Genomic DNA, 15,159 nt, shown 5'->3' with positions numbered 1-15,159 from the left:
ACTATAAAGTCTGCCAATGCCTGTGCCCTAATGGTCGTCCTCGGGTGGTAAGTGATCTCGAATTGTCCGAGTTCAACCGCCCATTTAAGAAGTCGACCTGAAGCCTCCGGTTTAGACAAGACTTGCCTAAGTGGTTGATCAGTCAACACATGGATGGAGTGCGCCTGAAAGTAGGGTTGAAGTTTATGAGATGAATGAATTAAGCTGAGAGCCAGCTTTTCCATCAAGGGGTATCTCGACTCTGCCCCCAGTATCCTTTTGCTGATGTAATAGACGGGTCTCTATACCTTTTCTTCTTCTCGCACGAGCACTGCACTTATTGCGTGTTTGGTGGTGGAAAGATATAAGTACAATACTTCTCCCGTAATAGGTTTTGATAAGATGGGGGGTTCTGCGAGGTGCTTTTTAAGCTCCTGGAAGGCCAGCTCGCACTCCTCCGTCCATTCAAATTTCTTGCCTCCCCTCAAAAGGTTGAAAAACGGAAGACAACGGTCTGTAGATTTCGAAATAAACCTACTTAGTGTCGCCATCCTACCGGTCAAACTTTGGACATCCTTGTGTCTTCGAGGTGAGGGCATATCGATCAGGGCCTGGATCTTGTCTGGGTTAGCTTCTATTCCACGAGCGTTTACAATGAAACCCAGGAATTTTCCTGATGACACCCCAAAGAAGCACTTCTGAGGATTTAGTTTCATGTTATACTTCCGGAGCACGCCAAAGCACTCTTCGAGGTCGTCAACATGGTTATCGTCAAGTTGAGACTTGACTAGCATGTCATCAACATAAACTTCCATGTTGTTTCCTATTTGCTCCGAAAACATCATATTCACGAGCTGCTGGTATGTGGCCCCAGCATTTTTGAGCCCGAATGGCATGACATTATAGCAGTATAGCCCCTTATCCGTTATGAAGCTCGTATGTTCTTAGTCGGGGGCATGCACGGGAATTTGGTTATATCCAGAATAGGCATCCATGAACGACATCAGTCCATGCCCCGTCGTGGCATCCACGAGCTGGTCAATCCTCGATAAGGGAAAACAATCCTTCGGGCAAGCTTTGTTGAGGTCCGAATAGTCAATACAGGTTCACCACGTCCCATTAGGTTTTGGGACCAACACCAGATTGGCTACCCAGTCAGGGTAAAAAGCATCCCTAATGAATCGGTTTGCTTTTAACCTGTCGACCTCCTCCTTCAGTGCCTTCTTCCTGTCGTCATCCAGTTGTCTTTGCTTTTGTTGCTTCGGAGGGAAGCTTTTATCAATATTTAGCGCGTGGCTTGCTATGTTCGGACTTATTCCTACCATGTCTGAATGTGACCATGCGAAGACATCCTGGTTTCTCTTCAAAAAGCAAATTAGTTGCTATTTGGTTTCTTCCTGGAGGTGTTTTCCAACCTTTACCTTTTTCGAGGGATTGGACTCTTCGAGCTGAATCTCTTCGAGCTCTTCTAACGGTTCAAGGTCAACCTTCTCCTCAACCCTTGGATCGATTTCTTCATCGATCTCCAAGACCGTCCCGTCTTTACTCTGAATAATGACGAGTGATTGTGCGCTCGCCTGTTTCTTTCCTTTTAAGGAAATGTTGTAGCATTCCCTTCCAGCTAACTGATCTCCCTTCAACGTCCTGATGCCACTAGGGGTCGGGAACTTAATGGCTAGATGCCTTACGGACGAGACTGCCCCTAGCCCAACCAGAGCGGGTCTCCCGAGCAGCACATTGTAGGCTGAAGGTAGATCTACTACTACGAACTCCATCATCTTGGTCGTTGAGACTGGGTAGTCTCCCAAGGTCACGGGGAGTTCGATGGATCCCATGCAGGCGGTTCCTTCTCCTGAAAAGTCGTATAGTGTAGTGGCACATGCTTTCAGGTCGCGAAGGGAGAGTCCCATCTTTTCAAGGGTTGCTTTATAGAGAATGTTAACTTAGCTCCCATTGTCTATGAGAACTCGGTGGACCCTTTTATTTGCCAGCTGGAGGGTGATGACAAGTGGATCATGGTGAGGAAACTGAACATGGGACGTGTCGTCCTCAATGAAGGTTATTGGTTGGGATTCAATCTTTTGACTTTTTGGAGCTCTAGGTTCGGGTTCATAAAGAGACCCGTCCCCAGTCTTTAGCTCGTTCACATATCTTTTTTGGGCATTTCTGCCCATGCCCGCGGGATGAGGCCCTCCTGAGATGGTTATCACGTCTTCTCCATCAATTGGAGGGGGCCTATCTTCTTCCCTAGCTCGGGAATTGTTGTTTTGTGTGGGTTGTGGCGCAGCTGCTCTCTGGCTCGCGGATGCTTGATTAGTATTCTGGTTCTTGACATATTGTCTGAAATAACCTCTCGAGATCAATTCTTCGATCTCATCTTTCAATTGTCGACATTCACCAGTAGTATGCCCGGTGTCTCTGTGAAATCGGCAATATTTGCTGGAGTCCCTTTTGGACTTTTGATTTCTCATTGGGTCTGGACGCTTGAAGGGGACCTAGTTTTCATTAGCCAGGTATATGTTCTCCCGAGACTCGTTGAACTCGGTGTACACTCCGTACACGGAGAAATATCTCTCCCCCTTCTTTTTCTTTCCTCCCTCGACCTCGGGGTTACTCCCTTCGTTCTTTTTTCTCTTGGAAGGGTTTTCTGCAGCAGGCTTTGAAGCTGGTGGGTCCGTCGAAGTTGAGGGAGAGTTTGCGTTTATCGTTGTAGTTACGGGCTGGGAAGTCACATTAAGTGTCGACCTTGCTTCCTCTACATTGACAAACCTTTGTGCTCGTTTATTAAACTCGGTTAGGGATCTCACCGGTTTTCTCTGCATGTCATCCCAGAGAGCACTTCCTTGCATTACTCCGGCTTGGACAGCCATTAGGTGACCGTTGTCATCCACATTCCGAGCTCGGGTAACTTCCAAGTTAAACCTTGTAAGGTGACTTTTCAATGTCTCACCTGGCTGCTGCCGAACGTTAGTCAGGGTTGACGCCTCAGGTCTAACCCCCATCATGGCTTTGAACTGTTTCTTGAAGTCTTTAGACAGCTAATCCCAAGAAGTTATTGAGTGTCTTCTATATTTTTCGAACCAGCTTTTGGCTGGTCCCGTCAATGATGCTAGAAATAACATGCATCTGAGCTCGTAACCCACGTTACTTGCTCTCATTATGGTATTGAATGTACTCAAATGGTTGTACGGGTCGGACTTTCCCTCAAACATTGGGACGTGAGGGATCCGAAATCCTTGGGGAAATGGAGTGTTGGAAATATGGGGAGCAAACGGTTCAAGCTCCTCATTAGAATCTTCATATCAATCCTAACCTTGCTCATTTTTCAAAAGCATGAAGGCCTTTTCTAACTGATCAATTCTTTCCTGGACTGGGTCCGCAATGCCTAGAATTGGTTGTCGTCGATCACACTTCCAGGTTCGTGCCTTCGTAGGGGGTCTTTACGCCTATTTAAGCAATCCCTCAGGTCCTGGTTTGTCGGGTAGCGATTCCTGCGGCTCCCAGTATTCTTTCGACCTCGATCATGCATGCTGACCGATCTGGTATCTCCAGAGTCGTCACTAGTAAAACTTGTCGCAGGATTATTTCGAGATGGGTCTCTTTCATGCCGCTTCGTTTCTGCAGTGTGAGATCGGGACGTTTGACTTTTTTCAGATAGGGCGCCCCTCCGCTCCCGGAAAGCCTCCCTGTTCCCTTGTCTCCTCCCCGCACGTCTTTCGTCCTCATCTCGAACTGGTTGAGCATTTCTGCGAGGAGGTGAAGGATATCTTATAGGCGATGGAGGGAACCGTATGGGTGACGGTGGCTGCCACCCATTTCGCGGCCTGGATGGTCCGGAGTTTGCCCGAGTTGGGTTGGTTGCATTCTGTGTGTTCCCAGGGACTTGAGTCCGAGCCTCCGCAGGGGCTCGGTTGTTCTCAGTTCCCGCGGGTACCTCCATAGGTGGATTAACCAGGGCCCTAGCTCGGGTACTTCTCTGGGGTCTCGAGGGAGCGGATGGCTCTGCTGGTGCCGGAGGTTGTTCCGGCCTTCTTGTGGCAGCATTCTTTCATGGACGCCCACGAGGCCTGCGGGGAGGAACATGCACGTCCCTCGGAGGAGGAGCTTGGTTTTCACGCAGAGGCGGGGGCTGAGCCACCTGCGCCTCTGCAGCTATCCTTGCTAACTCCTCATTCCGCTTGTTGGCTTCTGCCAACTACTGTTTCAGCTGCCGGTTTTCAAGTTCCACAATGGGAACGTACCGTTCAGGATTGTAATACATATCCTCATCCCTTGGTGGTGCGGGTGGTCCCCGAGAATCAGAGGATTCGCTTCTCTCTTCAACATCCAGGTTTACCATTGGCTGTTTTCCAGGGCGTCTCGGATAATTTTCTTCAGGAACGTTCTGATCGTTAGCGGCCATAACTTGTTCAAGGACTGAATGCTTAAGGCTCTCAATGAAAGCACCAAACTGTTGACGCCGTTTTTCGTCAACAGTGAAATAAGAGCACGAAAACAGTAAATAGTTATGGCGAAAAAAATACAATAAGACAAACGAGATTTTTTACGTGGTTCAGCAGTTAACTCTGCCTAGTCCACGAGTCTTTGTTATTAGAACTTAAGATGATTTCTGGAAATTCTTCAAGAATGAATTCTCCAGAGTTTCTCCCAAGATCACAGAAATTCAGTCCTTTTCCATGGTGCATGATTCCTTTATTTATAGAGGAGATTTCAGAATACTATCCCACACATTTCAGGAAGTTATTCTGTATATGTAAATAAATTTAATGGCATTAAAAGCCTGTAATCCTATATACAAGGAAACGTCCCCTGAAGATCAGGGGGTGTATAACTGAATAATAAATACCCCTTTATTATAGGGGATTTACAACAATCAATGTAGACCCCGTCTCTACAAAATGACTCACTGGGATATTCAAAATTATTAATCTACATTGTCAATGCTGTGCCCACCCAGGTTTCTTACTGACTTTCGAGCTGTAGCGTTTTCCCGAGATCATGTGGCTTCGAGCTCATACTTATGTCAGGCTCGGACCCCCTGATTCGAGGTCATCCGAGAACAGACGTACTTTGATGTCTGCCTTTCGAACTTGTGAGGATTTCGAGGCTACCATATTCGAGGTTGCCCCTGCTTTGTAGGTTCGATGCCTAGGTGGTGGACACGTCTTCCGGACATTACAAGCCCATTCCTGACGAATCCAACTTTCGAGATCACAATTCTTAAGGCTCGAAATCTGGGTGTAACACATGTAATTCCCATAATTTTCCATCCTGGCCCCCTAATCAAGGCCCTAAGCCTTATTAGGTAATTTGAGACATTACAATTGAAGCATGATCTTTTCCTTGTCAAGACTCACACCCACACCAAGGTAAGGAGGTTAAATATGTTTGCTTGATTGCTAATTTTTATGGAATGCATGTTGTATGTTAAATGTTTCAGGGCATGTACTTGGGAAGGTAAAATGTGGACAAAGGTAGCCACAGTTTTTGACCATAGTGGTCGCAGAGAAGACCATGTACTTCCTCGTAGTATCCCTCCCATTTACATGTGTAGTGCGCGCATAGGTTTTTTTGTATGATGATTCTATATTTTGTTATGATATGAGCTTATGGTTTGCTATATAAGGTTTGCATATATGTTGCTTGTTTGGTTTAATTCTCCTTACTGGACTGTTAGTTCACCCCTTACTTTTTCCCTCTGCATGTAATAAGTGAATGCTTGCTTTGTGATGAATGGCGGGTTGAGATCCTTTCCAAATGAATGTAGGTACGTTGTGAGGGGCCTTATGAACAAAAGTGATCAAGGATGTCGTAGGATCTCTCAATGTTATTTTATTAGCTATTTTATATGGGACAAATGAAATTATGTTTTATTTTATTTTAAACAAGACGTTAAGATGTTATTGCGTGTTTTTACCATATTTACGAATAAATGTTCCATTTTCAAATTTAAAGTAAGTTTTGTTTCAAAATACTTGCTGTATTGAGAGAGGTCAAATTAGGGCGTTACAGTAAATGAGTGAAAACTTGTGTGTTCTTTCTAACCTAGAAAATAATAACTACTTATATTTTTCATCTAGGGTTTGCTAAATATCAATTATTTTAAAATGTATTAAATCAATTTAAATATTAATCTTTAATAAAATGATAATTAAATAAATAAAAAACTAGACTGAGTCCCCACTCAAGTATTACACACCAATCACAGTGCAAGCACTATGACTGGTATTTTTTTCGGGGCTTGTGTCTTAACCTCTTTTAATTATTTATTTATAAATATTTGCCTAAAATTATTGATGGACGCAAGAGTGGGTACGTTTTAAATATTTATAACTGACAAGCGCACGAATCGTATATGGAGCATAGTGTTCGTGTAAGCATGAGGTCGAACCCAAAAGAATTGACTAAAATCAAAATGAAACTATTTTAAACCAAAATTAAATAAATTCTAACCTAACTCCAAAGATTGATAAGATTTAATGTCAAAAAAATAAAATAAAAGATAGAAAATAAAGATATTTAATGTAACGCCCAACTTCCTTAGAGTCGTTACTAAGTGAGTTTAAAATGTGCAATTAACTCGCTAATCGATGTTTTAGGTTAAAAGTGAAGCTAAACTATAATAAAAGTCATATAATTTGAAAATGTAATCATTCACTGAAAATGATAAAGCGTTAAACATTTGAGATCCCAAAATACTGTTTGGAAATATTTACAACTCAAAAATATGATTAAAGTCGACTAAACGACAAAATTCGGACTAATACAAAACATCTCCCAAAAATACCCCTGGTTGTGGCAGCCAGGCAAGCCAAACATGTACACGACGCTTCACGCTCTCTGCACTCATAGTTGGTCGACCTTCCCCTTGCCCTTACCTGCATTATAGAGCACCCGTGAGCCGAAGCCCAGCAAGAAAATTCCACACAAGCAATCAACATACGCATATCTATCAATCAACATATAATAAAACTGCCAGCAGGCTAAACACGGCCATGTCGTCCCAAGCGCTTTACCAGGCCCTGGGTTCGCGGTCTACACCGTGAGGATATCCCAGGTATCCAATAGGGGTCTCACCCAGGCAACTCGCACTCCGCGTGCTTAACGCTGCTCCCAGCCCCTTGCCGTACTCAGCCTTGCCGTTCTCAGCCTTTGTCGTTCCTGGCCCTGGCCGTTCTCGGCCTTTGCCTTTCTCGGCCTTCGCCGTTTCCGGCCCTTGCCGTACATTTACAGATATGCAACACATAGCATAAACTTAACAAACACTTAAACAAATACAAGCATACACAATAGAGCTACGCCTTACATCATAATCACATAGGGTCGTGCCCTGCAATACAAACTATAGGGCCACGCCCTGCTCTATGGGTACAACAGTTTTCTTACCTGTGTCCCGAGCAATCCGAGCACTGATATCCCGAGCACAGTCCCCTAGTCCAAGCCTCGTTGAAAACCTAGTCACAATGTATCAAAAACATCCACCCATCAAGCTTTAATCCATAAAATAACTTTGGGTTATAATTCTAGTCTCCGGGACTTTGAATTCTATCAATCCGGGTGATAAAATCCATCCCAAGCCTTAACGTTTGGATTCCCGAGCCTAAAACCTTCTTGGGGTCCAAAAACCCACTAAGCGACGCGGCCCCATAGCCTCATGCCACGACCCGCCTCAACCAGAAACCCAACCCCCAAAATCAGCCTATGTGCGCCGCGGCCCAGCCTATAATGTGTCGCGACCCGCCTCTCTTCCTGGCCTCCCAACTGTTCTAGAGGGCCGCGACTTAGCAAGAACAATGTCGCGGCACAACCCCTCGAACCCAGAAAAATCCACCATTTTCACAACCAAAACCAAGCCAGTTTACCCCAAAATCAATCTAACAACCCAATTTAATCACCACAAAAGTTCTACTATAATCTCAGCAACAAAACCTAACAAGAAGCTAGCTCAACACTTCATCAAATCCCAAACTCAATCTTCCACCTCAAAGACTTTAATAAAACTAAAACCCAGCCAATAACTTACAGAATTTAATGGTTAGAATCACAGTTTAAAGCTTACCTTAGCCTCTGCTTGAATCCACAAGTTGAAACTGAGCTAATCCTCAAGTTTAAAGCTCCAATTCCTAGCTTAATCTTCAATGTTTCTCTTGGTAAGGTTTGGAGAGAATAAGAGAGAGAGAGAGAGAGAGAGAGAGAGAGAGAGAGAGAGAAAAGGGGTTTGGGTCAGTTTACCAAATTCTGAGGGTTTCCTTTGTTTTGTCTTACTTAACTTAGGTCTCTTAAGTTACCTCCAAGGCTCGGGGTACCAAAAATGTCTCTTAGGGCAAAATAGTAAATTTCCCCGATATTCCCTCCTAAACGTTCTAACTTCAAATATATCTCCAAATATTTATTTTCATAACCCAAAAACATGTTTAATGCTCGAAATACCCCTCGACCCGCCCCGAGCCGGGTATTTGACCCCGTTGTGACTTTCTAGCTAAATCGCTCCCTAGGACTGTCTCGGATCGTGCAACACAAATATCTCACAATATTCACAAATATTACATTTATGCCCTCAGCAGGCTAAAATTACAAACATGCCCCTAATAACCAAACGGGGCTCACATGCATATTTAATTCACCTAAACATGCATCTCTAATCATATACTCATCAAATTCACATATTAATATAATAAATCACTTATTGCCATCCAGGCACGATAATCAAGGCCCTAAGCCTTATTAGCAAATTTGAGACACTACATTTAAGACAAGAAAAATAAACAAATTATGATTTGTAAACAAGTTGTAAAAGAAAGATTATTAAGGTATTAGAATCCACAAAATGTAAGTTTAATAATACTTATAAGTATATTGATTCCCAAGTTTTATTGATAATAGAAATTAATCAAACTATCAAAAAAAATTCAAATTAGATTTTTTATTTAAGCACAAGTTATTATCGAAATATAGGATTTATCTTCACTAATAAAATTATAATTTCAAAGTATTTAGTGTGAATCAATCTAATGAAACAACAAAGAAATCAAAGAACATTACTTATAAGATAAAACATAATATTTTTGTTCTAAGCTTGGATGTGCTCAATTTAATGACACACCTTAATCAAAGAATATTATGATTTTGCACAAATGAAGAACAAAGTGTAAATATGTTCCAACAATAAAAAATACAAGATATTAAAAATGAAAGAATATATTTGAAGAAGAAAATCCATAGACTTTATTGCACAAAATGGGAAAACAACATACAAAATAAACGTTATCTAGTTACATATTGTTTCATCATCACCTTAATAGTCTTAAAAAGATTAAAAACTCATAACTAGAGTAGAAATTACAATACAAAAAAGATACATACTTGAAAATGCTCTTAAAAAATACTAAAATGGAGAAGAGAATGGTAGAGAGAAAGCATAGAAAAAATGATAATAACCCCAAAAATTAAGCCCCAATAAATGGTCTTGAAACTACATATTTATAGTCAAATATAGGTATTAAAATAATCAATTTAAATCAATTAAATTAAATTAAATATAGAATAATGTGGCATAGATAGAGGTAAAAAAAAAAATTGTGTAATGATGAATTTTGTAATAAAATATATAGAAAAGTTTGGTAAAAGTGTGGTATTTTTGGACATTGTGGGACAATGGGACAAAGAGACCAATGATGGGCTCAAGAGAAAAGGATGCAGGCGGGCTTGGGCTATGGCAGGCGGTTGGGCTTGCTGTTGGCGGGCTGATTGGGCTGGCAAGGGAGCAGGTGGGTTGGGCTGGCAGCAGGTGGGCAGCTAGGCCGAGACATCTGGGCTGAAGGGGTGCAGATGCTTGGGCTTCGGGCCGTGGAGAGGTGCATGTGCGGGCCTGAGCTGAGGGGCACGAGCCTGGGCTGCTTTTCCTTTAGGCATCTCAATAATGTCATTTTTTAATTTCTTTTTCCCATATTTTTTTTTTGAATTTATAACCAAAAAATGTATCATACTTCCTACAAAATAAACATAAACTAAATTAAAACTCAATATTTTCAATAATAAAATATACAACATAAGTTTCAGGAAAATACTAATTAAAACTTAATTTATTTTGACATTTAAGCTCAATAAAATTACATTTTTAACTTTAATCTAACAATACTAATTTCAAATAATTAAACTACAATATATTACAATAAAATAACTATAAAAACATATAAAAATAAAAATAAATTACAATAAAATTAATAAATTCAAAATTACTTAAGAATTTAATAAATCACTCAAAATCTTAAGAACTAAGCAATAATTAGCATATAAAATGTGATAATATAAGTCTATTTTGTAGAGTTATCAATTATATTTTAACTAATTTATTTAAAGTGATATTTATAGAAATGGCCAACTCGCAACACTTGGAGAAAAAAACTTTAACTAAAGCATATATTTGTGGACTGAATGACAATTTCACAAAATAAAACATACATATCATTAAATACATAAAACATACTCTGATCCAAGCAAGATTACCAGAATATTTTTTACTAATAGAAGTGGATATTACAAATTTTATGTCTCTAAATAATGTAATATAAAAAAATAGAATTTTAATGGTATGTTTTGAAAAATAAAGTTGAGAAGAAGCTAATGAGAATACTCTCTATCTTCTACGTATTTATCCCTTTTTTCATAATTAATTTATTTTAAAGCTTTTCCTTCTCCTTTTTCATCATATTTATTAATTTAAAATAATTTTTTTTCCTCTAATTTTTGGCACAGCTAGTTTAGGAATCGGACTTTAAGCTCCGTAAAAGCTCTCAAGTCATCTAGCAATTTAGATCACCAATTATTATCTGTCTTATTTCACTTTATTTATTGCAAATTTAGCCTTATTTTTCTCAATTAGGATTTTAATTATTTAACTGATTTTTTGTGGTAGGAGATATGCAATAATTAGAAAACTGATATATAAAAAAATTAAATAAATAAAACGTGCAACACACGTTATTCTCACCTGGTATTTCTCTATATGTGTGGGGGGTTTGAAATATGTATTATAATAGACAGGTTTATATTTGTTTTGTTTTTGTGTTTTGATAAATTATTTTTTAGATTTTATGTTTAGCAAAATTAGTTTAAATAGACTCCCAAACCCACTTTTGAGAACAATTAGTCAATTTACCTCTTCATTTTTGTTAGTAGTATGTTTTTGTCTCCTCAATTTTGACATTGTCTTCAAATGCCTTCTAAATGGTAAAATTAGTTTTCATTTATCCCTAACTAGTTCTTTTAATATGAATTTACTTTAAATCTTTTATATATGGGGAATTTTCATATTTACGGTAAATAACAAAATAAATTTGAAATTTATGGTATTTCAATTTCCTTACAAATATACAATAAATCTGAAGCCCACAAGCCCAAAACCTAATATCATGTATACGGTAACCCCTAACCCACAAACCTAACCTATTACAACCCTGCCCATTCTTGTAACATGTTGTCTTCCTCTTTGTTACAAAAATCTACAAAAGCATCTGAAAAAACATAAAAAATAAAAAACTAATTCAAGAGCTTACAAATTTGTGAAGTCTGGGCAAAATCAGAATTTTTCTACTACAACATATTGCGAAATTTCCAAAATGATGTGTCTACAAAAATAACTTCACGACAAAATTAAAACATCTATTTTGTGGTAAGTTATCTTGTTCTTCTATTTTGTTCTTGGTATATCTTGCATCTAGAGTAGATAATTAGTTTATAGAACTTTCGAAACTCACTAAAACAATCTATCAAAATCATATATTTTGTCATAGATCTCCACAGAATCATAGATAAATTGTAAAACAGGAAATCTTTTTATAAAATTTTTTTTTACACTATTATAATCATCTTTCTCATAATTTCTCCATTTTATTGTAAATATTTATTAATATATAAGTAATTTAAAATCAGACCAGGACATTAACAACCATGTAACATATCTTTACAAAAACATAACACAAGTTAACAACATCTAAATAAATATAACCTGGTATGTATAGAACAAAACCATTATCTTGCAACTTAAACAAAAAAAAAAACATGATAGAGAACTTACGTGTTACAAACTTGTAACAAGCTTTTACAGCAACGATGAATTTACATGTTACAAACCTGTAACAAGCTTTTACAGCAACGATGAATTTACATGTTACGAACCTATAACAAGCTTTTACAGACAACGACAACTATGAATTTAAATGTTACAAACATGTAACATGCTTTTACAGACAACATAATTCATAGTATTATGTTTGCTACTACCACTACTACTACTACACAAACCTTCATCCTCAACACTTTTGGAGACATAATTTGACCCATTTCCAACCCCCACCTGTTGAGCAAAACAGTGTAAAATAAAGGGTTATTGATAACCAACAACACTTCAACAAGTTCAAAACAAATTCCTCTTTATGCAGTAAAACTCCAAACTTTTTCCAGCCAAGATTGTAATTCATAATTAAAAAAAAAACAATTTTGAACCTAGTTATCATTCTTTGTCATCTTTTTTTTAAATCTCACAATTTTTTTAGTATTATAGAACCTAGTAATCTCTTTGACTATTCCAATCAAATGAGCCAATGGAAATTCCAAGATTCCAATTTTTGATAACAATCACAGAAATTTCAAACTCATTCCTCAATTTTCTACATTTTCAAGGCAACCAAACTGGAGAAAGAGAAAAGAAACATTATATATATATATATATATTTATATATATATAAAAATAGCTGATAGGTGTAGGTATAAACGCTAGGATTCAGAGGAGAAAGATCAAAGAAAATGACTAAAAAAGATTTTTACCTTAGACAAAGAGAGACAATTTTCATTTTAATTATTTCTCCTTAGACACTATGGAGCCATTAATTTCCTCCTCCTTAGGCTTGCCTCAGGTCCCCTTCGCAGCATGAAAAGTCAAATAAATGAGCTCAAAGTTATAAACATAGCACCATAGATGATTACAAAAGGTTAGAAATATGGAGAAAATTGATTGAGAAATGGGGAAGATGAAGAGATTGAGAGAGTAAAGTAAGAGAGAGAATTGAGAATGTGATATCATAGAGAAGGTGAGAAAGAATTCTGAACTTTCCTTTTAAATATAATTTTTATTTGGTTTAAAATTATATTAAAAAATATATTGTATAAAAAATTATAATTTACCGTAAATATAAAATAAGTAACTGTATAAATGTAAACTACCGTATATTTCATATTTTTTTTGTTTATACGGTGTATTCCGTAATTTTCCCTTTATATATTGTCAATTATTATCCAAATTGATAAAATTGTTTCATTTTTACTCTTAATTCTTATTAATTTAATTTTTTAGTATTTATTTAAATATTAAGATTATTTATTTTTTCACTTCTAACACATGCTATTAGAAAAATATATCAAATTAGTTAAGTGAATATTTATTAATTTATGTTACAATATATAACAGAATAAAATTTATTCAAAACATAAAACACATTAAATTAATTATAATTTTATTAGCCATAAATGTAATTAATTTATCTTAGAAAATTAAATTAATAAATAACCACATAAATAATATAGAAAATTTATAAATCCACTTTTTTTTAGTTCTTATCTGTATGGGTTATTTACTCATAATTAATGTATACATTTATTTTGAAAAAAATAAATATTTTAATAAACTTACATTTAATTTTATTAATAAATAAATAAAAAAAATCATAACAAAACTATATAAGTAGAAATATTTTTTAGTTTTGTTCTGAATCATTATTTTCACAATTGTTTTTTACTTGTAGCTAATAAATACATTAATAACAATATAAAAAAATTGTCTTTTTTTTAACTTTTTTTAACTATTTAATTAATAATATAATCCAACAAAAAAATTACAATCAACTTCTATAAATAATAGGTAAAAGATGAATAATATTTTTTATTTTAATTTACATAATAATTGAATAAAAAAAATTAATTGTATGGTAAAATTTATAAAATAAAATTAAAATTTTAGGGTAAAACTAAAATATTTTTATCATCTATGTGATATTTGAGTTTAGACAAAAAGTTTGGAAATAAATTTATATTAAGAAAATTAGTTAGGGGTAAAAAAAGACTAACTTTGTCATTTAGGGGGCATTTGAAAACAATGTCAAAAATGAGGGGGCAAAAACATACTATTAACAAAAGTGAGGGAGAAAATTGACTAATAGTTCATTTTTTTATGAAGAAAAAATTAAATATCACAACACCGTTGCTAGACAAAATTATTGTGTTTTTGTCATCGATTGTTAGCTTGGTGAATTATTGGTGATTTTAGTTCAAAAAAACTTACTAAAATTATTTAATGGTCTATTTGAACATTTTTATAAAACACAGGTACAAAAAATAATTTATCAAAATATATATGGTCCAAAAATATATCAATCCTAATAAATTTAACCACTATGTATTTATGTACCTATGTATTTATTTACCTACTTATGTACCTATATAAACCCTAATAAATATAACCACTATGTATTTATGGACCTAATTATGTATCTATGTACTTATGTACCTACTTATTAGCTTGAAACCACTATAACCTGGACAAACATTGAATTTTGTTGTACATAAAGTAAACATGCGTATTTATTATGCGTATTTAATATTTCATCTACCCTCCCTAAACTCAATATTTATTATCTTTATATCCTTTGTGATTTATATATAGTGAAATAATTGATATGGTTTATCGAAATAAATATTTACTATATATTTATAATAATCATCATCTAATATCCTTTATTTTGCAATTCATATAAGTTGGTGCCCTTTACTACAATTTAGTCAACTTATATTTCAAATATAATCATATTGTCTCTCTTTTTAATAATTTATTTAATTTTTTTTTGTTATTTTAAAATGTTTTAAAAATATTTTTTGAATTAATAAAACAAAAAAAACGTATAATTACAACTTTGAAATAATTTAAATAAACAAAAATTAAAAGTTAAATCTAACCCCTAAATTTACACCAAATAATTAAAATCAACACCCTAAACTTAAAAGCAAAAATTTAAAATAAATTCAAACAAAAATAGTACAAATAAAGGTACTCTTTAGCGACAACATTTTAGTCACAACATATATTTTGTGTGGCTAAATGTCACTTTTAGTCGCAACAAAAAATTATTT

At 36.0% G+C, this 15,159-nt stretch overlaps 1 long non-coding RNA gene across 1 annotated transcript; it reads right to left on the bottom strand.

Moving 5' to 3' along the window:
• Positions 1-12,029: 12,029 nt before the first annotated feature.
• On the bottom strand, positions 12,030-13,073 carry LOC133783933 (uncharacterized). Its single transcript, XR_009871035.1, has 2 exons — positions 12,805-13,073; positions 12,030-12,334 (listed from the first exon to the last, which is right to left on the bottom strand). It is a non-coding gene; the product is annotated as an uncharacterized LOC133783933 (long non-coding RNA).
• Positions 13,074-15,159: the final 2,086 nt, after the last annotated feature.

This window comes from Humulus lupulus, chromosome 6, assembly GCF_963169125.1.
Source record: "Humulus lupulus chromosome 6, drHumLupu1.1, whole genome shotgun sequence".
Classification (NCBI taxonomy): Eukaryota; Viridiplantae; Streptophyta; class Magnoliopsida; order Rosales; family Cannabaceae; genus Humulus; species Humulus lupulus.
Note: the sequence above shows the minus strand (reverse complement) of the source record. Positions and strands in the feature narration are given on the sequence as shown.